The sequence below is a fragment of the Paroedura picta genome, chromosome 5, assembly GCF_049243985.1.
Source record: "Paroedura picta isolate Pp20150507F chromosome 5, Ppicta_v3.0, whole genome shotgun sequence".
Taxonomy (NCBI): Eukaryota; Metazoa; Chordata; class Lepidosauria; order Squamata; family Gekkonidae; genus Paroedura; species Paroedura picta.
Window position 1 is genome coordinate 51,138,925 of NC_135373.1, and position 23,216 is coordinate 51,162,140.

The 23,216-nt window shown below is 46.8% G+C and overlaps 1 protein-coding gene across 4 annotated transcripts in view; it reads left to right on the forward strand.

Moving 5' to 3' along the window:
- The first annotated feature begins 748 nt into the window (after positions 1–748).
- Positions 749–23,216, forward strand: part of LOC143837727 (metabotropic glutamate receptor 3) — a 75,149-nt gene continuing 52,681 nt past the window's right edge. The window contains exon 1 of one of the 4 annotated variants that reach the window (XM_077337874.1): positions 749–1,288. The gene's annotated coding sequence lies outside the window, so the exon portion shown is untranslated. The remainder of the gene's footprint in view (positions 1,289–23,216) is intronic. The other 3 variants (XM_077337875.1, XM_077337876.1, XM_077337872.1) reach the window with 3 other exon arrangements.

The window sequence follows — 23,216 nt, forward strand, 5'->3', positions numbered from 1 at the left end:
GGCAGTTGATGTCCTGCCCCTGGTTTCTTTCAGCACCCCGTGGATACAGAAGGCTCTCTTTTCTCTCTTGCTTTCCCTTCCTCTCTCTCAGACTCTTTCTTCTTTTGTGGCCCGGGAAATGTCATCCATCAACCAAAGAGCCTGCCTATTTCTGTTTCGTAAGGTGTGCTGCTGAGCTAGTACACATCCATTAGTTTAGTTTATGGTCTTGCAGACCAATTCCACCCTCCACCCTCCCCTCGGTTTAATAGGCACACAACCCAGCAGTTTTAGGTACGTTTATCACTACTGCTTTCTTCTTCAGATAGTTCACCCTTTTCTTCTTCCCTCCTTGAATGCCTCCTGCTGTTTGCCACTGCTGATTTTTCAGCCTTCCCCCACCATATTGCAGAGTTTGGGAGCAGAGGTGTCTCAAAATAAAGAGGAGGACTTCTCCCACACAGGCTCACAGAGAGGGCAGGCTTTTTTAAAGGGTCCCTTCCATTGCTGCTTCCCATCTCCCTGCCCCGCCCCACCTGAGCTTCCTGCTTTGGGGAGGCTGAAGCCCACTGGCAGCCCAGACAACGGGATCCGTAGCAGGTGGGGCGGACGGGAGGGGGGGCGTGTCTTCGTCTCCCTCCCGGCCCAATCAGAGGGAGTCCCGCCGAGATGGATAGGGGTTGCTAGGAGATGGCAGCTTCTCCCTCCCGAAGGGACCTGCATCTCAGCGCATCCTCGGGGGGCCGGACTGAAAAGTCTCCTCCTCCTCCGAAGAACGCCCGGCCAGTCCCGGCCCCGGCCAGGCGCCCAAGTTCGACAGACGCCGGTCCTCCGCCTCAGCCCCAGCCCAGGCGGCCAACTGCCTTCTGCGGGTCCTTGGCATTGGGCGGCCAGAGGTCCGTCCCATCGGCCCGGAGCTTGCGAAGTGGCAAAGAGAGGGTCGATATCCCCTAGCCCGGCGAAACTTCTGTGGCTGGAGGCTCGGCCGCCGAGGGGATTGGGAGATTGGGAGGGGGGATCGTGGGCTTGCGCTGCTTCCCCCGCCGCCGCCGCCGCCGCCGCCCACCCACGCACGCACACTCCGGAGCAGAGCCCTGGATGCGCTGCCGCCAGGACCCCGTCCACAGGGGCGGAGGGCAGGCGGAGGGCAGCGGGCGGAGGAGAGAAGTGCGCGCCAGGCAAGCGCCGCCGGACCTTCCCCGCGGGGGCCGCCAACTCCCCGCGGGATCTTTTCAGGCGCGTCGAGGCCAGAAGACGGCCACGTCCAGGCGCCCACCGGGCTCCAGCGAGCCTCGCCTGCCGCCGCACGGTAAGCCGTCCCGGCCCGCAGCGGCTTTGCGGCAGGGCGGGAAGAGGAGGAGGAGGAGGAGGAAGGTGGAGGCGAAAGTTTCCCTCCCAGGAAGGTCGCGGCGGGGCAGCCGAGCTCCAGCCGGACCCGGCGAGCACGACCGCACCCAGGGGCTCCGGGCAGGGGCTCCGCCGCCTTGGAGGCGCGCTCCCATTAGCGCCCTGGGACTTCTGGGGGGGGGGAGATGGGGGCAGCCCCACCCACCAAAAAACAGGACGGGGGTCTCGTTGCATAAGGACGGGTCGGGGCTTCGGATCGAGGGAGCAGGGGGCAGCTCTGCAGCAGGGGAGCCTTGGGACGTCGGGGCCCCGGGAGAGAAGGGGGCAGGGGGGGGGGGGGCGAGCGACCTTCCCGGTCTTTTTGGTTTGTTTCGCTGCTGGCGACGAGGGAGCTCGAGAGCCCGCTCCACCCCCCCCCCCCCCGACCCCTGCCGGTGCCCGAGCAGCCGTAGCGAGGAAGCCGGAGACCGGGGGGGGGGGTGTTCTCCCGGCCGGGCCTTGGGGGTCTGGGTGGGGGTCTGGCCGTGCAAACACAGGCTCGGCCCGCACGTGCCTTTCGGAGCGGCGGCTGCAGAGCTGAGCGCTGCGACTGGCTGGCTGGCTGGACGCGCCGGGCTCCTGCGGGGCTGATGACCAAAGCGTGACGCTCCTGCTGGGGGCAACAAAGCACCGCGGAGCCTTTGGGGGGCCGAACCGCGAAAAAGTTCTCCTCTGCCGGCCCCACGGGGAAGGCTCCCGCGCGGCTCCCATTCAGGCCGGCGGGGGTTGTGCCAGAGGGGCCCCTGCCACCCCCCACCCCCCTCCCAGGGGTTGAAGCTCCGAGCCCGTTCAGTTTGGTGTGCCAAACGTGACCCTGGAGGTCGGGGTCCGAAGGCTTGGTCCCGCGCGATTTCTCTTTTCCAGTTCGATTCCATATCCGTTTTAAGTTAGTTATGAAACTGTAACATCTCCTTTCCTGATACCTTCGATGAGGCATTTCTGGGTTTTTTATATAGACTTGATTGTGGGAGCATATTCTATCCATGTGCATTCCTGTATTTGCATGTGTATCCATCAGTCCATAGCTCCAGCAGTCTGTGCATTATTTCCCATATACATTTCATTTGTGCAGCATATGTAATTATTCTATGTTTATTTAGTAATCTTAAATTTGGGCACAAATCTTGAGGGAGAAAACCAAAGTCCAGGCTTGAGCTTTGCATTATATTTTATCTAAAGAACGTCAGTTTCTTCATTCATGGGTGGGGATCATTAAACCAATAAGGCTGCGGGAGAAGCACTAAATCTTGGCAGAATGTGAAGTTAAATAGCCTCCAGACACGGCCTTACCTTGAATTTCCACTCATGTAAATATAGTCCCCAGTGAATTAAATATTCATGAAAGCAATCTGCAAGGTGTACACGTCAGCTGATCCAATACATTGTTTCAGAACAACGGCTGATCATTTCAAGTGTATTTCTCTGTCTTTTGCATGATCTCTGCATGTTTTGTTCCAAACAATAGGGGTAAAGCAATGTTATTTACTCTGGATAATCCTGCAGATATTTTTTTTAATTATGGCTTTTAAAGATATTTGTAGATAGTGGATTTGTTTTCTATTTGAGGGACAGATGGAAGAATAATTACTGTAATTGGTTAATGAGTAAAGAGCTCTTTTTTCACAATATTATTTAGCCCTGTATGTATTGTCTATGGCAGGGGCAGTCAATGGCAAACGCTGGCAGGGGCTCATGGGAATTGTAGTCCATGGAAATCTCGAGGACCACAGGTTGACTACCTCTGGTCTATGGTATTGATGACACAGAAACGGCTATTGTGTCTATGATCAACTGTTGCAAGGGTATTAAAATAAGTTAATTTGTATCAAATCCTGTAATTTAGAAACCCATTACTAAAATAAGCAGCATTGGGATTTTAAGTGCATTAAATATATGGGTATGTTGTGTTGTTTTATTGTGCGGAGGGCTAATTATAGGCGTATGCTCAAAATGTTTGAAATTCAAGATTTATTTTCTGTAAATATTACTGAGACAATTGTTCCTTTGAGATAATGAGTTGGTTCATACATACCTGTATGGCTTCAATGCATTCGACGACTATCATCTGGGTGTGGGGTCATGTTCTTCTGGCAAGATGAGAGGTCTTGGTGGGATGTGTTAGAACTGTGGTGACCCATTCTTTTGAGGAAGAAATCTCTGGATGATACTGACACGTGGGCTAAGGTAAAGAGAGTATTCTTTGCTGAACTCTCTTGGGATAGATTCTGCCCAGAAACATATGCTTAGAGGTCAGACCCATTCAGTGGAGTTTCCTTCTAGAATGGCATACATAGGCATGTGATATCAAACTTGATGGTAGGATTGTCACCTTTTCAACTAGCCCTTGTATCTAGCCCCTGTAGCTGGGTCTTTAAGAGCAGGTGGATGTAATCAGATGTTCGTGCTTACCACCATACTGTGAAAATCTTCATCTGGGGATATGGTGCTGTTATTTGCTACAGCAGCTGGTTTGCCAACTGAACCAGGTGCGTAATGTGAGGTCAGCCTTAGCTAAGCTGATAATGTGAGGGCCAAATGGGGCAATCGAGTGAGAAAAGGTGACAGAGGGAAATGATAGCTAGCAAGGCTGTGAATTTGTCCGCAAACGCATTCTGCAGGCAAACTCACCACATTTGGAAGTGTCTATCCGATGGGAGGTGATCACCTGCATCTATTCAGTTAATGCCAAATTGACACAACCAACTCCTGAATTAGATTGTATGGATTTTTTTTTTGCAAAACTGTACATGTATAGAGATGGCACCAGTTCAAGCTGATCACTGGCCATTAGCATCATTAAGGAATATACAGAAGGGTGGGATGTTATTGAAACACAGCATTTATTGATGAGCGAGTGATCTGATTTGTGAATAATCTAATTGTTCATTTAAACAATTACTTGCTGAGTGAAGCAGTCATGCAGCCAGGACAGGGGCAGATAATCAGGCAGTGTGAAAATGTACATGCACAAAAAGCCAGTGATGTTGTCTTGCGTGGTTGGGAAGGGCTACAGTGAAGAAACCTGTTGAACCCCGAATGAACAGATCAATGAAGTCTTGAACTGTCAGTTTGAATAAAATCAGGTCTGTGTTGCAGCTAGCAAACTGGATGCAAACTACACTGAAGGTGTTTGAGGATCCATGGCATTTAAATACACTGTTCTGTAATAAAGACCTATGCCAAACTGGATGGGAACTTAGGCTTAAAAAGAGGCTCTGCGACTGGTAGAAAGTTTTTTCTGGCATAGGCACAAAGTGACAGAGGACATGTGTAACTGCTGAATGTCTGTTCTCAGAGCATCCCATGAAAATAGATGTTATCCAAATTTATAGGCTTTCCCAGCATAACTGAAAAACACTAATTTCATTGGTGGTGGTGGTGGTGGTGGTGGTGGTTTTTTTTTGGGGGGGGGTATCCTGCTTTTTGTTGCCCAAAGGAATTTCAAAGCGGCTTAAAATCACCTACTCTTCTTCTCCTCCCAGCAGAAACCCTATGAGGGAGATGGAACTGAGAGAGCTCTGTGAGAACTGTGACTGACTCAAGGTGGAGGAGTGGGGAATCAAAAACGGTTCTCCAGATTAGAGGCCACCCACCACTCTTAACCACTACCCCAAGCTGGCTTTGGGAAAGACAGAGAAAACAAAACCTCAGATTCTTTTTTGGTTTTCAGATGTGAGATGCCCTCACTTCGGGTTTAGATATTGCTTGTGAAATGGTTGTCAGATAAAAGAATGACTTTCCAGATGAAGAGTGCCCATTCCTATCCCACAATGCTACCTGTATCTTAAGAGACAGTTTCCATAAAGCCAGAGCTACAGGGATTTTTCACATTTTTCTACTAATGTCAACATTCCCCTATACACTGAAAGCAGTTTCAAAACGCACGTCGTTACAAGTGGAAACAAGAGGCAGAGCAACCTGGCCAGCACTTTCAACCCACTTCCAGTGTTCATTTGCACACTATTTTGCTGTATCACGCGGTAAAACCCAGTTGCAAAGTGCGCTGACAGTGGATTGAAAGTGCATTATTCAGCATGTGTGAAAACATCCTTTTGTTTCACTCAATAGTGTGCAGCCCCGATCCACTTCCTTCTTAATGTTTGGACCCAGTCCATCAGATCTGAAAGTATTGTGCCATTACTTTCAATAGGACGTAAGCATGACTAATTTTAGTTGATTGGGGCTGCCAACCTAATCAGATCTATAGCAACAATATCATTGAAACTCTTAGCCACAGGGAATAAGGCAGAAGAATTATGAAGCTCTTTACATAGGACTATAATTTGTAGTGTCCTGATTTGGGTAATCCAGAATAGCCTGATCTCAGAAACAAAGCGGGGTCAACCCTGACTAATATTTTGATGGGAGACCTCCAAGGAATAGTTGATGACCAAAAATACTGTTAAAATGTTGTGGGGACAGGACAAATCTACATAGACATAATCACTGTACAGAATATGCATACTAATACAAAATGGAAGTTAAGACCATTTTGGCAGTTAAGGGAAGTTAAGATCAAGGGCTTCACCTCAGCTTAGTTGGGACAGCAGGTTGTTCCCCTAACAACATCCCCTTGAGGTACCTGGTGTGAGGCTGTTGAGTGGGAGGGGCTAGACAAGGTTTTTGGGTTCGCTGTCTGGGAGGGTTAGGGTTTTAAGCCAAGGACTGTTTTACTATTTTATTGTGGGGTTTTATTCTTTGTAACCCACCATGAGCCAGCTTTCTAGGAGTGGTAGGTAAGAAATCTTAATAATAAATAAATAAATAAATAATAATAATAATAATAATAATAATAATAATAATAATAACTGCATTGAAATGCCAGGAATTTGGGCTCTTTATTCTTTCTGTCTAACCGGTGCTAGCCTGATCCTGTCAGGATCCTGTCATCCCTGGATAGTATCTGGATGGGAAACCATCAAGGAATTCCGGGTTTGTGACACAAAGGCAGAAAATGGCAAACCATCTCTGAATGTCTTGTGCCTTGAAAACCCCAAAGGGTCACCATCAGTCAGCTGTGACTTAATGGCAAAAAAGGGAAAAAACAAAGAAGTTCCTAGTCCTTATGCTTCATTACAGGTTTCATTGTGACATTGCAAGAAGTAGCCCATCAACACCATTCATGGCAATTTTATCCTTTAGACTTGCAGAACTGTTAATTTTCAGAGCATAAACTTCAGAGCTTAATGACCACATTTGGTTGGATAATGCTGAGATGATGCTTTTGAAACAGCTCTTCTGCTATGAGATTCCTGACTGAATGCAGCACCCTCCACCCCAATGAGGCTTCTCATGCCCCTTCCTTGCTGTTTCACAGGCCATTCACAAACATTCCACCTCTAAAAAGGCAAACAGGATTTTTGGCTGTATTAAAAGAAGTACAGTGTCCAGATCATGTGAGGTAATGTTACCGCTTTACTCTGCTCTGGTAAGACCTCACTTGGAGTACAGTGTTCCGTTTTGGGCACCAGAACTGATGAAAGATGTAGAGAAACCGGAGTATGTCTAGAGGAGGGCTACAAAGATGGTGAGGGGTTTGGACACCAAGTTGTATGAGGAAAGGTTGAGGGAGCTTGGTCTGTTTAGCCCAGAGAGAAGACAACTAAGAGGTGATATGATAACCATCTTCAAATACTTGAGCGGCTGTCATATAGAAGGTGGAACATGTTGTTTTCTGTTGCCCCTGAGGGTTGGACCAGAACCAATGGGTTGAAATTAATTCAAAAGAATTTTCAGCTAAACATTTGGAAGAAGTTCTTGACAATTAGAGCAGTTCCTCAGTGGAACAGGCTTCCTTGGGTGGTGATGGGTTTCCCATTTTTGAAAGTTTTTAAGCAGAGGCTAGATAGTCATCTGACAGAAATGCTGATTTTATGAATTTAGGCAGATTGTGAGTGGGAGGGCAGGAAGGGATGTGGCAATATTTGTCTCCTGTGGCCCTTCCTTGCATACTCAGGGAATTGATGATTGTCACTGTGGGATGGTAGGTGAATTTCTTCCAGGCCAGGATGGATTCTGGAGGTTTTTGGTGGAGGGGATCATTTGGGGATGAGATTGGGGTCACTGTGGGTAGGCAGGTAGTTGTGAATTCCTGTATTGTGCAGGGGATTGGACTAGATGACCCTGGTGGTTCCTAAGCGGGAGGAAGCAAAATCAATTGCTAAAAACACTTGCAGCCATTTTAGCCTGACAGCAGGGCAGGAACACTTGTGAGGCGAGTGCCTCCATCTGCTGTCATCTTGAAATGGCTGCCAGCTGAACCCTCATACTGAGCTGCAGAAAGGTCTGGGAAATGTTCAGGGGACACAAACCCGGCCTTTTTCATGGGGAAATTTGTTTTGTGCCCTGGTTCATGCTCACCCCTAATCCAGAGCGTTCCCTGCTTAATTGGCTGCTACTGGCAGAAAAATGCATTTACCATTCTCGTAGAACAAATCTGTGGAGATTTGGCACCATGTAGGGAAACTGAATGAGACATTAGTGGTGCCCTTGGGGATGGTTCAATCTGTGAGGGCCCCCTGACACCCAAAGATGACATGGAAAAGCTTAAGTACAATGTGTTGAAAATGTTACCCATATTCCCCCAGACGTTTGCTGCCTTCCGTCTCATGTCCCACAACATGTAATTGGGAGAGTACTGCTTAGATGCATTGGTAGTGATACACAAGAGCCACTTTTTGCTTCCAGTTGTTTCACCTTTGCACCTGAGGAAGAATCAAAGCAACAAAGATTGCTCTTTGGTTAGAGGGAACTGGGGAGTGGAAAGTACCCTTCAGCAAGCTGAGCTGAATGGCTGTGCAGCACTCTAAATCCATGCCATGGAACAGTAGTGGGCATTAGCACCCGTGCAGGAGGTTATGAGTGAGACAACTCACATTATGATCCCTGGAGAAGGTGTGAGCCAAGTGGTGCCCGAAGCATCAGCAGAGTCACTGAGCTTTGCTTCTGTTTGCTCCTGTCTTCCCAGTAGCCCTGTAGGGCGACAGCCAGCCAAGAAGTTTCCCTGTAAGTTAAATGGCCAAGCCACCCTTTCCTTTGGTGGTACAATAGCAGCGCAATCACTGGAAGTGTTCTGAACACTTGACATGCCTTAACATCAGAAGGCGTTCACTCAGGCCCCAGTTGATGGTGCACAACATACAGAGCGAGCAAGCAAATTGATTGATTCAGTGGAGTTTCAAAAGCTTTATCCAACTGATCAAGAGAATTACCTTTCTGTAGAGAACAACTCTCTTTGGAAAACTGCATGCCTCTTCTCTACGCCTGGTCTAGCCAGCTCACAGTCAAATGAGTAAAACAGCTCTAAGATAACAGAAGACCCTCTTGTGGCACAAAGTGGTAAGGCAGCAGACATGCAGTCTGAAAGCTCTGCCCATGAGGTTGGGAGTTCAATCTCAGCAGCTGGCTCAAGGTTGACTCAGCCTTCCATCCTTCTGAGGTCAGTAAAATGAGTACTCAGCTTGCTGGGGGGTAAACAGTAATGACTGGGGAAGGCACTGGCAAACCACCCCGTATTGAGTCTGCCATGAAAACGCTGGTGGGCGTCACCCCAAGGGTCAGACATGACCCGGTGCTTGCACAGGGGATACCTTTACCTTTACCTTTAAGATAACAGTAGCAAAGGAGTAGATACGGGACTATGGCCTAAATGCAGTGGAGGGGAGAACAAAGTGAAGCTGGATCCAGATGAGACAAAAGTGGTGTTGCCTGGAAGGGCCACTGCTTTAAAGAGGATTGTGCTTCCTACCGTCAAGGGTGTGCTGAAAGACTGTTGCTGGATGCTGCGGTCTCCTGTTGGAGAAACAGATGTCCGTCACAGTGAAAAATGCTTTCCCCCCTCAGCTACATCTCGTTAGGAAGCTGGCTTTCCATGTGTGGACTCCATGTCTGGCCTCACTGATCCTGACTTCAGTAACTCTGAAGAAAGATTACTGCAACATATATGATGCGGGGCTGCCCCTGAAGACACTGCAGAAACTGCAGCTGTTGCAAAATATGGCAGCTCATCTGAATATCTGGGGCTGGCCAATGGCACAATGCCACTCCTATCCTGAGGTTCCTTCAGTGGCTGCCAAATAGTTTCTGAGTTCAGCCCAAGGTGTTGCTGCTTTAAAGCCCTTGTTTCTTCTGGAAACTAATCTTTATCTTGGCACACAGTGACAAATAGTTCTATAGCAGTACCTAGTGAAAGATGATCGGCATTAAAACACAGCTTGTTAAATGCAGTGAATGCAAGGTGGGGGGATCAGAATCAAAGCACAAGACAGGACCCTGGGATACAGGGGCTGATCAGGGAATGCTACCTTTGATAATGGGACTCCATGTTGCATCAGGTGAGATGCTCTCAAAAGTGCCGCGCTTGAAGATGCATGGACTAGTTTGAGCAACCGCTCTATATGTGGATGGATATTTATTTTGCCATTATGAGTACAAATCCATAGTGGAGAGAACTGTCTTGCCAAAAGTAGTATTCGGAAGGCTGTTAGGAAGAGCATCACTTCTATCCTTTCTTTACTGCCTACTTCTAAGGTTCATGCTGTCTATAAAGTACAAACTATAGGCTTATGCGTCTTTAATCTGCCAGAGGGATGTGCAGGAAGGAAGAAGGCCTTTAACCCTTTAACCTCCACTAAGTTTTGCTTTTTGAAAAAAAAGCTCTTTGCTTTGTATTGCTATTTTAAAATGGAAGAGGGAGTAGACATGTGTATTTAAAGGATGTCTGTTTTCTTATTCACAATGCTAACCACAGAGAAGGGGAGACATCAGACAGCAAAACAGAATGAGGCTGAAAAGTTTAACACACTTTAAAGTTTACCCCTTCTTCAAGGCAAATCAAGGCTTCAGTTTGCAATCTTATGGCTGTATGAGCTTCATCTGGGCTGTGCAAGCCCTAACTCTGCTGAGTACCTGATATTTCAAATGGAGGTCCTTCCAGGGGCTTCTGCTACCCAAGACCTGGGAAGCAGAAATGCCACAGACTGAATCAGAGAGTGAACGCTTGAATGCATGGGCTTTCCTGTTGCATCACAGAAAACCAGCATTCAGACTTCTAAGAAATGATGGCTACAATCTATTCCCCAAATGCATGTTCTACACACATCTCATCTAATTGGTGATGACTCCCTGGGATCTCAGGCATTTTTCCCAGCCAGAAATGGAACATGTGACCTTCTGTGTGACACTGAACTATGGACCTCTCCCCATGCTGCGAAAAAGTTTCCATCCTCCTGAAATGTGCATAGCTAATTATTTGCTGCAGATCTTCAGCAAATAATTCAACCCATTTTCTCTCTCCTGCACACACTCTCTCTCTCTCTCTCTCTCCTTTAAGAACAACTGGAATCAGCCTTGTTTATCTTGTGGGGAAATAGTAACTGCAGGGGGGGAAGTGGATAGAGGAGGATTATATAGTATGCTAATAATTCATTAGACAGCTTAATGCCATTTAAATTTACTAATCCTTTAATTTGTCATCTATCAGTCTCCTTTGTAACTGCTGCTGACGGCCTTATGCATATACCGCTCCAACCAAACCTGCATGTTAATTTAAGAAATTTCCCTGCAACCTATATTTTAATTCCTTGGTCAAGCCTTATTTATGCAAAAGATCAAATGATTATGATAAAAGAGGACTTCAAGATCTGACCCACTTGCTGTTCTCATCTCTGAAAATTAAAGCCCTTTACCATAGGGTGAATCATTTGCCCATTATATGATTCTCCTTTGATAGAAATGGGGGGGGGGGGGGAGAGAAAGGCCCTGATGTACTTCCTCAGTTACTCACCTACTCCGTTCAGATGTCAGTTTGCTGCCAGCTCCCACCTGTTTGATTCATCACAGGCAGTGGGAAACTGAGATTCTACCCAGCATTTTCCCACTGTCTAAGACTCCCACTTGGACCTTCCATCATCAACCCAAAATCGCTTGTAATTCCCCATATTGCTTTAACCCTTCCAACCCCAAACCCACTCCTGTGTGCAAGAACTGTCAAAACACTCCTTCAGCTGTAATTCTTTTATCTGGTATTTGCTGAATCTCTCCTTTCTCAAAATCCTTCAGCTTGGATTTAAAGGATCCCTCCGATTCACTCGGTCCCACAGAGGGAAGTAAAATACCATTGGGTGGCTCCTGATGTGTCTCCGTTCAATGGGAGTTTTCCCTATTCCATCGAAACATATCACATGAATGACCTTTCCCTCCTGTGTTGAATAAAGACAAAGATGGGTGGGGCATTGGAAGTTTTTAAAATAGCATGATAATTACACAGTTCTTTAAATGCAATTTTTAAAATTCATAGCTTAGTTCTAAACTCTGGATGCAGCCGTATTGCTGGATCTGATATAGCAGTGACCTAACCACTGAGCCAGTTTGGTGTAGTGGTTAGGAGTGTGGACTTCTAATCTGGCATGCCGGGTTCGATTCTGCGCTCCCCCACATGCAGCCAGCTGGGTGACCTTGGGCTCACCACGGCACTGATAAAGCTGTTCTGACCGGGCAGTGATATCAGGGCTCTCTCAGCCTCACCCACCCCACAGGGTGTCTGTTGTGGGGAGAGGAAAGGGAAGGCGACTGTAAGCCACTTTGAGCCTCCTTCAGGTAGGGAAAAGCGGCATATAAGAACCAACTCTTCTTCTTCTTCTTCTTCTTCTTCTTCTTCTTCTTCTTCTTCTTCTTGAGTGACCTTGGTTCTCCTGCAAAGAAAGGAAATGCCAAAAAAAGATTCCGTTTCTTATTTTAAATTTTCATTTGGAAAGTTATTTTCTAAAATTTTAGTTTTGTGGTAGCTCCATTGGCTGCATACTGCATCTACCGCTATATTTCCCTGGACCAGGATAGGAAAGTATATTATTGACATGTTATGTTATGATTGTTATATTTGTTATATTTGTTGCAATGTTCCATGTAATGACCCCATGATGTTATATGTAAACTGCCCAGGGCCGTATGGAAGGGCAGTATAAAAATCTAAATAAATCTTAACACAGCCCGCAGCGCCGCGGGCGCCGTGGACTAAATAAAACGATAAGGCCTTGGGAGGCGGGATGTGTCCGGGATGAGGAAGGGTGCCGATTGGCCCCTTCCTCCAGACAGACTATTGCCCCGCCGGAGCAACTGCAAGCCGCGCTCCTTTGCCAGCAGCCTGACGCCCAAGGGAGCCCCCGGCAGTCGCACGGAGCACGGCTGCCGGGGGCTCCCTGCCCGGCGGCCTGACGCGGCGAGAGGCGCGAAGTGCCTCTCGCCGCGTCAGGACGCTGACCAAGGGAGCCCCCGGCAGCCATGCTCCGCGCGACTGCCAGGGGCTCCCATGCCTAGCGCCCGCTGTATTTTAGGTACAGCAGGCTTGATTACTAGTAAATAAATAAAACACCATTCCCGACATGAGTAGTTAACCAGAGCAGAAGTTTATCTACATGAGGCCTCTGAAATTATTGTGCCACATATATTGATTACAACAATTGCAACTTGGTCCAATTTTTAGAAACTTTTGTATTGATACTAGGAGCCGTTATGTAATTACTATGCCTGGCTATTGAAGAAGGCCATTTGGCTGAAATCCTAAGTTCTATTACATACTAACCTAATACTAAACAAATTGTGATAGTGGAAAGTGCCATCCAGTCACATCTGACCTTTGCTGACCCCTGGGGTCTCTTCAAGGCAAGAGACATTCAGTCTCTTCCTTGTCTCCACAGCGTCCAACCTTGGTATTCCTTGGAGGTCTCCCATTCAAGCACTTTATAGGTCTGACCCTGCTCAGCTTCTAAGATCTGATAAGACCAGGGCGGAATCTTCATGGAGCTTTTTGCATATATGCACCCTTGTTGAGCCTTCTTCAGTGTTCTGTTATGCATGTTATGTCTTGGCGATAAGGTCTATCCACTTGAGTTGCAGAGATTTTATGGTTGGTGGCAAAGACCAGCTGTGCTGGCTCCTAGAGCTGGATACAAAAAATGGGATTTGTCTTCGATAGCTGATGGGCCAGCTCTACCTTCTCGGACTTAATCAAGAGTTAATCAAGATTAACAACTAGGAGTTAATTAAGAAGTTGCAACATTGGGGGGGCACACATAATCATACTGCTCCATGTAAGGGTTTTTAAAGAATCAATCATGCATTTGAGGGTGTTTCTAACCCACTAAAGTGCTGTGTGAATGCTAAGCTGTTTATCATTAATAATTAAGATGTATTATTATAATAATTAGAATCGCAGTTGCCCTTATTAGAAAAAAGAAATTGGAACCTTCTTGTTGGTTTGCTTGTTTGAACCTGACACAGTTCATTTCACCTGTTACCAAGCACACATAAATGTCCCTTATTTGCTTTTTCTTCCCTATGTCCTGGGGTATCAGAGATAAAGGTTGCATGCAGGTCACAGTGACCCTTGTAACCACCCTATGATTATTTCACAGCCTTTGATGACAGGTTTCACTGTTGCAGCCGGCTGCTGATCTATTAATTAAATTAAATTAAATCTTAATTTAAAATGGTTGCTTTGATTTGACAGCTTTTTAAAAAAATTTGCACCAGCTTATTGTCCCATAAAAGTTTTTCTGGTGAATAGACTGGAGTGTATTACCCACCCCTGTCAGGTTTTTTTTTAATGCAACTGCTGAAATTAGCATTAGGAAAACTGGCTTCAAAGCTCAGCTAGCCAATGGCCAGCATTTCTCCAAGACAGGGATCCCAGGTGCTGGGTGACTTTCCTGCACAGTGGGACAGGGGATAAGCAGCAGTCGTCAGTCTCCTGCCCATTTGATGGGGCATGGTTCTCCTGAAGCCTCCTCCTGGTCCTTCAGCTGGGCCAGCATCATTGTGGACTGCAAGGTAGACTCCATAGCAATATACTCCATTGAGGTTCGTCCCTACCCCAAATCCCACCCATTCATGGCTCCACTGTGAAAGTTTCCAGGTATTTTCCAACCTTGAGCTGGCAACCCTAATCACAGATCAACATGGAGGGGACAAACCTGGGTGAACAAAAATAGTACCTAAAAGCAGTGTAGGCATTAGGAAAGCTCCAAGGGGAATGGCATTCCATAAGGAAGGTGCCACTACTGAAAAAGCCCTGTTTCTGGTTGCTACTCACCTCTAAGGGTGGGGGCACAGAGGACAGGGCTTGTGGGACAGATCTTAACTGATGGTTTGGGCAATACGAGAGGAGACAGTCCTTCAGATACCCTGGCCCAATCCATTTACAGCTTTAAAGGCTAAGAAGCAGCATTTTGTGTGCCTGGAAACAAGAGGGCAGCCAGTGCAGATCTTTCCGCACAATGTTGATACAATCCCTAGTGCCCCTGACAGCAGCCTGCATGCAGCCTGTTGAACAGGCTGAAGCTTCCTGACCATTTTCAAAGTTCTCCCACACAAAGAGTGTTACAGTAATCGAACTTGGATTTATCAGAACATGGATCACCCTGGCCAGATCACATTGTGCAAAACAACACCAGCACAAAAAGGCTCATAAGATGCCTTTTGTACATAAATGTGTGACGTGTTCCAGATGACACAAAGAAAATAAAAGAAAATTTGACAAATAGCCAGAAAATAAGCCCAGTCAATAAAAATCTAGATCACCATAATAAAATGGCAGAAGCATCGCTTTAACACCAGCTACAACCAGCCCCAGATTGGATCATTAGATGCAGAGACAGCCAGTGAGGGCCATTTTAGCAACAAGCCGCTGAAGATTTACCATTCCTCCACCAAAGAAGCCTTGGGGGACTAAGTGATGGATAATTGTGGCTTTGCTACAGTAACAGAACTGTGCTACTTGCTATAACCAATGACTTCTTTGATGCATTTAAAATAGCAATGAACTCTTCATGTCTTGCTGTCAGTGAGAATGAAAGAGGGCCATCAGTAACCCCGAAAGTCTTGACATTTGTAAGGCTGGTAGATGGTTTGCACACCAGTTACTATCTGAATCAACTGGCAATACATCCTCACAAAACCCTTCTCTAGAAAAGTGTATTGTCATGCAATGGACACTGGCAGCTTTAGTCCTGCTGTCATGTGGCCTCAGACCAGGGCCTTATGCTAGGGATGCCAGTCCCCACGTAGGACCTGGGGATCCTCTGGAATTATAGCTCATCTCTAGATTAAAGAGATTGGTTTCCCTGGAGAAAATGGATGCTTAGGAGGGTAGACTCCATAGCATGATACTCCAGGGAGGTCCCTCCCTGTCCCAAATCCCACCCACTCTCGGCCCCACCCCCAAAGTCACCAGGTATTTCCCAACCTAGAGCTGGTAATTCTACCTTATGCAATAAGGGCTGCCCTCCCACAATCCTCCATGGCCACCTGCATTACATAAAGTCACCTGAATAGTTTAGATAGTGCTTAGCCCATGCCTATTCCTATACCTCTGTACCTTCCCAAATTAAAGTTCTTCCCTGCACCCTGTTGTCTTTTAAGTCCCTTGAGCCACCCTGGGTTCTTCCGGATGGGGTTTGATTGCTAATGGAATGCACCTCCTCTGACTCGTCTCTCTTCTTCTGGCGGCTTCTAGCCAGTTGCCTTGGGTTTCTTACAGCCTCCTGCCCCCTCCCTTGGCTAGCCTCTGTGACTCTTCCTAGTCCCAGCATCTTCTGCAGCTTCTGGGGCCTCCCTGGCTCCACTGTCTGCCTCTTTAGCCTCTCTTTCTCCACTGCTGCTGCTGTGCCTCCCCCTTCACTCCCCCAAATGCGGGACTTTAAAATCCGCGGCCTGACAGATGAGCCTCATTCCTGCAGCTGCAGTGTGTCACTTCTGCGGCTTGCCAGCCACACCTATTAATCATCCCTCACTTCCCAATACACCTGATAGTTTGGTGCCAGGTAACCAACATCCGTCCAGGCACAGAATCCCATTTGCAGACACTGTCATCGCACTTCACATATGGCAGGGCGTGCCATGCATCACCAAGTTGCACCTTGCCTGATCTTCACACTTGACAGTCTATTTTGGGTTCACAGCCTGCTATCCTGGGAGAAGACTCAAATCAGGTAGAACAAAATGCACTTTGCAGAGACACATCTGTGCGTGGAGAAAGATGGATTGAGGTCTCTATTGACCTGCAGTACCTTCCTGAGGTTTATGCCCTGCTGCGGAGGGGGGGGGGGGATTAGGTTACAAATTCAACACCCATAATCACACTCCCTTTTAAATAGGGCCTGCCTGGTGTTCCTGCTGAGACAAATCAGGTAGTTGTTAAATGCATGAGATCATGACACAGATTTTAATAACATGAGGATGTGAGGCTTGTGAAAAAAAGGAACCGAGCGAGGCCAATCAGCAAAAGTTATGCCAGAGGATAAAATGGGCTTGTTTGATATTATTGGCGGCTCACAGGAGGATTCCGTGGATGGGTTAGGACCATATAAAGGCCTGCTGGAAGACAGTAAAGGATAAGCAGGGTGATATTACTTTTGTGCTACTGAGACACAATTTTATCTCAAAGCACTAATGCAGGGGCTGGAGGATAGCACCGGTAGGCAGCAAGGGGTGGGTAGGAGAAGGATCTGAATTTCCCCCATGTCCCCCGATTCTCTCTTGCAAATGCAGGGTTTCGTCAGTTTTCTCCTCTGCTCGGTTCTGGAACAATCAACAGTCTGGGTGTGAGGTCAATGGACACTCCGCAGGCATGACAGTGAGGGACAAGATTCCTCCCATTTATTGGGTGCTGCTCGGAACTGCATGCTTATCACTTCAGCAAATGCCGGTTTGGAAATACAGACTGGCTGAGGACATGCTTCATTCTGGCCTGTTAGAGGCAATATATGGCTGCCTGACATAGTACTATTAAACGCCTATTAAACGCAGGAGAACAAACTCCATTCTACTCAGATAGTAGATGTCGGGTTGCCAGCTCTGGGTTGGGAAATACCTGGAGACTTGGGGTGGAAGCGGGGACTGGCCAGGACTTGGGGCAGGGAGGGACCTCAGTGGAGCCCACCCTCCAAAGCAGCCATTTTCTCCAGAGGAACTCATCTCTGTAGTCTGGCGATGAGCTATAATTCCAGGGGATCCCCAGGTCCCACCTGGGAATTGGCATCCCTTAGTAGAAGGACAAAGAGGAGGAAGGAACAGACAAGGCCCTGACACAATAATGGATAGAGGGCTTGAGCATACAGGGTGGGTGAGGCAGTGTTAATGTTACTAACCTGCAGTGGGGCCTAGGGTTCTCTCACATTGCCACCAATGTGGATGCACTCTGATGGCATCACTGGGTTGCCAGCAACACAGGTGTAGGCCTAGTTTTCCAACTGGTAGGTCCCCCAACAGCCAGCTGATGGGTGTCAGAGGGATGACCCCAGAACAACAAATCCCTTGTCCCTGGCAGGAGCCAGGCAACCCTACCAGACTTGGCAACTTTCGCTCACTTCCCAGTGGGTGTTTGCTAGTTTTGATTTCAATTAAAGATATCCCCTGTGCAAGCACCGAGTCATGTCTGACCCTTGGGGTGACGCCCTCTAGCGTTTTCATGGTAGACTCAATACGGGGTGGTTTGCCAGTGTCTTCCCCAGTCATTACCATTTACCCCCCAGCAAGCTGGGTACTCATTTTACCGACCTCAGAAGGATGGAAGGCTGAGTCAACCTTGAGCCGGCTGATGGGATAGAACTCCCAGCCTCATGGGCAGAGCTTTCAGACTGCATGTCTGCTGCCTTACCACCCTGCTCCACAAGAGGTTCTAATTTCTGATTTCAATTAGTATCTGTTAATTTTTAAAATTCTTTTGTGTGTGAAAGTCTCCTTGGGCCACCTTACTTACCCACCAATGTTGATCATTGCAATTAGGGTGGGGCGCTTCAGCATCCGAAGTGGCCGTTTGCAACCAAAGCAGGCAGCGCCGTGGCACTGGGGGGAGGGGAGGAGAGGCATGGACATTGGTGCGCTAGTTGGGATACACATGCAGCTCATCTGCATGCAGGCCCCTGGTTGCACACCGCCACCAGTGCCTCCCCTCCCCCCACGCCGCCATGCTGGCTGCTTTGAAGCGCCCAAGCCTAATTGCAATAGGAGAAAATGGAGTGGATTGTGTCTGAAACTGGAAGTGACAGCCAATTCTACAAAAAATTCCTTGAGTGTCACCCATAGGTGCCTTCAGTTCTGGTTTGGGAAACAATTCCTCCAACTTTCTCCCATCAAAGCAATCATCAGGCTTGGTAACCTTTGTAGCAGTTCACTAGTTGCCTCCCCTAGCACAGTAGCCAATGTGTGAGCAGATAGTTGTACCACTGGGTAGGTCTGAGGTGTCCCCTGTGGCACTGATTTGTTGTGCCCCAAGAAGAAGAAGAGCTGATTCTTATATGCCGCATTTCTCTACCTGAAGTAGTCTCAAAGTTGCTTACAGTTGCCTTCCCTTTCCTCCCCCCACAACAGACACCCTGTGAGGTGGGTGAGGCTGAGAGAGCCCTGATATCACTGCTCGGTCAGAACAGCTTTATCAGTGCTGTGGTGAGCCCAAGGTCTCCCAGCTGGCTGCATGGGGGGGGGCATGGAATCAAACTCCGCTCACCAGATTAGAAGTCCGCAGTCCTAACCACTACACCAAGGGTCCCACAGTCTGGTTTGCTCCTGGGCTATTTAATACTATCATCTACTTCTGCCTAGTGGGATTTTCTACTTTTCTTTGGAAACACAGGCTGCCACTCCAGATCTCCAACAGTTTTGAAAAGACCCCTTAACTTCAAAGGTGCTTGTGCTTATCCAAGTTGATGATTTTTTAAAGCCTTGTGGACCCATTTTGGGGGGAAAGGTATTTCACTTAACTTGCAGATATAATGTGTTTTAAATGTGTTTCAGGAATTAGCAGATGCAAAAATAGCCATTGTGCATGGCTTTTTGACTCAGAATTCTGGAAACAACCTGTTCTTGATAGATATGGGGGAGCAGAGGCTATAAATACAGAGAGATGGGCTGCATGCGGATGTGTGAAACCAACATATTCTGCTTTTAAATTTATAATGTATTTGCCATAAAATCTTGTATGTGAAGTGCTGCCTGGTTCGGTACATACAATTAGAAAACCTGTTCTCTGAGGATAGCTGGAGAATATACCTGGGAGTACCACCAAAGGACATTTGAAACAGCAGTGTCCAATTTTTCCAAAGATTCAGTCCCTGTGTATTGAGGACACAATGCTTGGGGAAAAGATTTATGAATATCAACCACAAAAAATGAGATGAATGGCACCTAGGGTTGCCAGCTCTGGGTTGGGAAATACCTGGAGATTAGGGTGGAACCGGGAGTTGGCAGGATTTGGGACTTCAATGGAGTACAGTGCTATGGAGTCTGCCCCTCCAAAGCAGCCATTTTCTCCAGGGGAATTGAACTCTTTAGTCTGGAGATGAGCTACAATTCCAGGGGATTCCTAGTGGGAACTAGAGTTACTGCCAAAATCCAGAAGGTAAGCATTTGCAAACTGGGTTTTGGGTTTTCATGGAAGGAAACTGAAAGGTGTTGTCCTGGCTCAGCCTCCAGTGGTGACCCAGGCTACCCAAGAGGTCCTCCAGGAGTCAGCAAAACTGCAGTGCCTTTTTAATAGACTGGCCAGAATATTTTCTGCTACTTAATCCTGTTTCAGGGTACCTCTGGAGAGTAATTGATGCTACACAGGACTCAGGGAAAACATGAACTCATGTGCAAAGAGCCTGCAGTATAAGAAATCATGGGAACTCCAACTCTCATGCACCCACAACTACCATGCATGGGAGCATTCATGGTTTCCATGCATCATTTGTAGCATAATGTTAGGCCCAGCTCTGTCACCACCACATCGTATTGCCAAAGCTGGGAAATTCCTGGAGATTTGGAGGCAGAGACTGGGGAGACAGAGGTTTAAGGTGGGGAGAAGCCTTAGCATTCTGCCATTAAGTCCACCCTTTGGAACAAGCCGTTTCTCCAGTGGAAGTGATCACTGTAGTCTGGAGATCAGTTGCAATTCCATGAGATGTCCAGGCCACACTTAAAATTTACCACAATACCATTTGATAAATAGTACAAAATAAGGATGGCATGGCACCTGTGCACCCATGTAGCCATCACAGTGCCTGGAGGCCTCCAGTTCAGCCACCTTTCCAATGATATCACTGTAGCTCTTGGGATGAGAGGCCTCTGAGCAGAGACAATCCTCACAATTGAACAGATTGAACAGGAAGCAAGCAGGAGTCTAGAGCCATTCATAAGAACATAGGAAGAGCCCGGCTGGATCAGATCAGTAGCCCATCTAGTCCAGCCTCCTGTATTATACAGTGGCCAGCCAGTTCTAACAGGGTGTTGCCCTGTTGCCTCCTGACACTAGTGTTGAGAGATTTGCAGCCTCTGAATGTGGAGCTTCCCAGTGATCACCATGGCTAATAGCCACTATTTGAATCTATCCTCCAATCCTGAAGCAACATCAACTCAGGATCCCAATATCATGGCAAATTGGTATTGCCAGCCAGATTATTCTTCATTGGTCTTTGAAGGAAGTGTGAAACTCATTATTCTTTCTTCTCCCCACCCCATATGTGACCCCAATAAAAACAGTTTAGTTCAACCTATCCAGGTTGCGTGACTCAAATTCCTGTGACTTCAAGTAGCTATCAGCCATTAAGGCCCACTGATCTATACCCTTTGGTGCATCAAAGAAAGGTGGGCATCTTGCGTGATCAAGGAGCATGTTGACAATAAAATATTAAAATTATACCTGCTCCATGCTCAAAACCACCCTGGGCCATTGCCATCAGGAAATGGGGATCTTCAATAAACATTTGCATGTGTTTCTTTGAATAAATGGAAGGTGAAAGACAGCTGTAAAGCAAGGACTTTAGAATGGTCATAGTTCCCATTATGACCTGTACATGATTTTGATACAGAATCCAGAGTCATCCTCTATACAACAATACAAAAGCTGGTCTCACTCAGCACTAAATGCTCATCGTCACCAATCTCGCTTCTTGTGACTCCTGTGTTTGACTTGGAGAGCTTCCATCCATGCTGAGGCCAAATTCAAGCTTTTTAAAATATGACACAGTTACAGTATAAAGCAATAAATCACAGCAGGCCAGGGTGTTGCTGAGTTATTACTTGTAAACCCTTCCATGGAGAATTCAATAAACAAGGGTTTCTAGAAGACACATTCCTAAAACACAAAATGATAAACTCATCCTGAGCTCACTTCTGGACAGAGGAAAAGACCAGATGGGAGAAGAGCAGCTAACTTTCTTCCCAGCCACTGCTCCTTTCACAGAAACTTGAGTGGTAGGCATCAGCTCTATACAGTCAGCTCTATACACTGCAGAGCTTCATCTGCTGGTTTCTGTCAATCAAGTCACAATCATTGGCAGAGGAAGAGGCTAAGTTGGAGTTTGAGGCCAATTGACAACTAAGGCTGGAAGAAGTTTTGTCCCAGTGCTTGCTAGCCTTGTTTCTGTGCCTGTGACAGAAGCCGAGCCCAGAGGGTTTCTTGGCATGGAGAGAAGTGTCAAATGGAGGTGGCTGTTTCTTTCTGGACTGGGGACTGGTCCAGTAAGAAAAGGAGCAGCCCCACCAGGTGCTCTGAGCTTTAGAGAGCAATCAGGTATAGCTCCTTCCAAATTTCTGGAAAGGTAGAAGACTTAGGCATGGAAGCACTGTGTTAATAACACTTAAGGGCCCTCATGCATGAATTTAAAATAATAATTTAATAATTTAAAATTAAAAATAATCTTCCCTTTTAAGAAGGCATAATAGAAAGTTCTTAATGGCCCTGAAAGTATAATTTCAGGTCATCAAGAAAAGTATAATTCAGATTTAGGCACCATTTTAAAACACTCAGATTTTCTTATAAACATTTCATGATTTAATTTCATTGAGACACAACTCTGCTTAAAGGGCACTTGATATGATTAGCTGTGTAGGGGAATAGCGGCATGTCTGGGTAACACACATTGATTTGTTTTTACTTCTTGAAAAGATTGACAAATTCATAGGCGCACATAGAAAATATAAAGTAATAATAAGAGTTAGAAGACAGTACTAAAATCCAAAGACTCTGGGTCATTCCTCACACATTGGATAATGCGCATTCAATGCTTCACACAGGAAAATCCAGCTGCAAAAGCACATTGAAAGTACATTATCCAACATGTATGGAATGAGCCTCTCTCTGCCCTCCCTCTCTTCCTTCTTCTATCCATCCCTCCCCCAGGTGGACCAGTGGGACAGAGGGATAACCTTAGGACTCTTCCAGTGTCAAGTTGCTCAAAGTGACAAGCAGCTCTCTTTATAACAGGGAGTTGTATGGGATTGGCTGTCTGGGATTATCAGATTTCCAGGCCTAGAACTATTCTGGATTGTGGCCCTCATATTCCAGCACAAGTTGGTTGTAGCACTGTCCCTGATGCTCAATCCAAGAAACCCCTGATGGACCAACAAGGATCTCTGTGATGCCTGACATTCATTCTGTTTAATTGTGCCTTCTTGGGGTAAAGGGGTTTCCATTCAGTTTTGCTACAATGGAAAAGAAGTACTAGCCATGAGCTAGTAGGCAGGAAATCATGCAGTAAACAATTTGGACTTCTATCCCCAACAATGTTATTCACTGAAATAGAATTTACGAGCTTCTTCAAACCTGGGTGGATGTGCTCAGATGGGGGTTGTTGTCTCCCTCTGGCTCCACATGGGCATTCAAAGTCTCTCTGTCCTACATATTAATTGATCCATCATTAATCTTTGCAGAGGCTTTTTGGGCAACAACCTGATGTGAGCCAAAGCAGTGTTAAAGATCAGTGTTATCTAAAAACAAATATATATGCTTGATGGGACTCTGATGCTGCAGCAGTTTATGAGAACCAATTCTTAAATAACTGTAGGGCCATTTAAAATGGATTTATTTTGTGACCTGT